The sequence below is a fragment of the Montipora capricornis genome, chromosome 3 (genome assembly GCF_036669925.1).
Source record: "Montipora capricornis isolate CH-2021 chromosome 3, ASM3666992v2, whole genome shotgun sequence".
NCBI classification, from domain to species: domain Eukaryota; kingdom Metazoa; phylum Cnidaria; class Anthozoa; order Scleractinia; family Acroporidae; genus Montipora; species Montipora capricornis.
The window spans coordinates 5,663,776-5,666,696 of NC_090885.1; positions in this window are offsets into that span (position 1 = coordinate 5,663,776).

Consider the following 2,921-nt stretch of genomic DNA (forward strand, 5'->3'; position numbering starts at 1 on the left):
CACGTGACTGCACGCGGCCAGAAAACAATAAAATGTCTTTAGACAAAAATGGCAACAGTTTTTGTTGCGAGATTTTAAACTGGACTGGTTTAGGACAATGTGTAATGCAAGCTTCTACAAAACTGTGCTTGGCCTTTTTTGAATTTTTTACTGTTTTTGAAAATAAACGGTTTTTTCAACTAGACCCAGTCCCCCAAGGCAGCTTTATCCCATCTTGACGCCTTCGCCTTTAAATATCTAACAAAGGCCAATCACAGAAGTGATATATTAATCGGCCTTAACATTATGCAACCAGTAAAACAATTGAGAACACAGGAAAAAGTGTTGCCGTTTCAAAAACAAGCTTTTTAAACGAATGGAGGTCACGTGACCTAATTTGCATAATAAAAAAAAGAAATTAACTAAAACTAAAAATGTAAGCAGCTGACAAAGTTTTATGGGTCTACATCTAAGGCTGTAAGAGATAGACCACCCCCTCACTTTTGAAGTGAGCAAATTAAGGCAAATTGAGACCAATGCCTTAATTTACCTGAGTGGCTTCCGGTTGTAATGTCATGGCAGGGCTCCTGGTCATGGACATTCTTATGATTTACAAAAACCTTAACGGACTCACTTTACGAAACACTTTCACAGAAGATCGGAGATCTACGAAGGAACACCCTGCTAGCAGAGCCTTTCTTTTGCTTGCTTGATTTTGGCGTTCTCGAGAAAGACTCTGCATGAATCGAGTAAGATCTTTATCGAGTATGCGCTGCAGTTGCCAGGATACCGAGTCTCGAACCCAAGCCTAATGTGCCAGATCTCGCCTGCGGGCTCAATTATAACCATCGGTTGTGTCACTAAACGGACGCTCGCACTGGAAAAACCGGTTTGACGAGAGAAAACAAGATTGACTAGTCCAGACGTTCGGGCTGCAGCGGCTTCAAAGAGTTGACGCGATTGAGGCGGAGCCTCCTTTTCTCCTCCTCAGTAAAGAAAAAGACAAAATGAGGCTCTGCTCGCAGGGTGACGAAGGAAATACTAGAAATTAGGATAAACTGCATGTACTTTTTTGCAGAAGAACAACAGCACAGTGATCGTTTAAATACAGGGGTTTTTATATGTGGAACAGTCTCCTAAGAAAATTCGGGATATTAGCTCTTTAGAATCTTTTAAAAAACAAACCATGAGTCGAGTTTTTTACAAATTTTTAGAAAAATAATTTGTGATTGCAATGCGAATCTCATGATGTGTATTTTAACTCGTCAGCAGTTTTTGAGGATGTTTAAAATATGTGTTACTTTTTATGTATGACAATAGTGTTTATGGTACTTGCATTTTGTTTCTTTCATACATCTCATTGTAATTGTTTAATTCTGAAAAAACCATTAGTGGACGGAATCAATGAAGGTGTACTGCATTGTACTGACAGTTGGAAAGGAATTCTGGGAATTCAACATTTTGCATTCAACTAGACTCGAAACTCGAACTGACGATTATTGGCTCACCTGTTACCGCTACTAACCACTACACCACCGAGTCGCCCCTTGCTTCAACAAAGCTTTGAATTTAAACTCAATTGTCTAATTTATTTGTCACAAGGGCTGTAAACGTGCGATAACACTCACTAACAAATTATTTTAGACAACTAACGAGAAAGATCCAGCCACACTTAAAGAAAGCTAACCATTTTGGAATCAGCGCTTAGGCTTAATCATTGATGAATTATAGTGATCCTATTCTAGATGCCAGGCAGCAAATAACTAATATTGAAGAAACTTTGCAACTTGTTCATCGTGTGGTCTAGTGAATAAACGCTGTTCCTTTAAGCCGAAGCTCCGCGTTCAAATCCTCGCCAACGTGCCGAAAGGAGACGCGGACACGCCGTTTTATCAGAATCCCAAACTAAAAGGAAATATGCGTCTGGAAATCGATTTTCGTGCGGCGCTAGACACCAATCTCACCGTGCTGGTGTGGGGAGAATTTTCGATGAAGTGTCGTCGTCAAGACATGGAATTTGTTCCCCTGAGCTACGTGGCCCTCCGTCATTTGGCGTTGGACGATCCGATCCTGAAACGCGTCTTTCACAGTGTGCATCCTTCCGACGGGTTGCCGGGTTGCGAGAAGCGTACGTTGTCAACACCGACCCTCGAGGCGAACCTGGTCGTCATTGGTTGGGTCAATGGACCAAAGAAGGCGCGTGTGAAGTAATGGACAGTTACGGCCTCCCTCTCACCACATACCAGGCACCGGGATTGCACGCGTGATTGAAACCCTTGAACGGTACGGCCTGTGGCTGGCCTTTATGCTTTGTTGTTTTTCAGAGATCTCATTGTTGTTGTTGTTGAATTAAAAAATGTACCACAAGGAAGCGGTGTACGATTTTGTCTATAAATAGAGTGGTAGTTCCCCTACACCTTATGAAGGACGAATTTCCCTTGGTGGAGTTCACCTCGTTTGTCGGTACGTCCGAGGCCTTTCGTCCCTTTAGTGAGAAAGGGGAAACAGGCCTTCAAACAGATAACGTAATGCATGATTGATGACAATAATTCGTGGACCGAGCAGTACGATGATTGTCGGTCCTTCGGGGAGTGGCAAGACACAATTGACCAGAACGTTGTTGACCGAAGGCACAGTGTTTGAACGAGGCACTCGACCGTGTCATTATTTTTATGCGGTGCAGGCAACCGCGGTTTGATCGCATGAAACGACAAGGGACCCGATTTTATGCGGGCATTCCCGAAATCGACGACCTCAAACGTTGGTTTGGTCCGTCAAGCGGTGGGTTCTGGACGATCTCATGGACGAAGAATGGAACGACAAGCGGGTGTTGCACCTGTTCACCCGAGAATCGCATCATCGGAACATCACGGTCTTGTACTTGTGTCAAGTTTTGTTTCCTCCTGGAAAATTTGCCGAGACCATTTCTCAGAACGCCATTA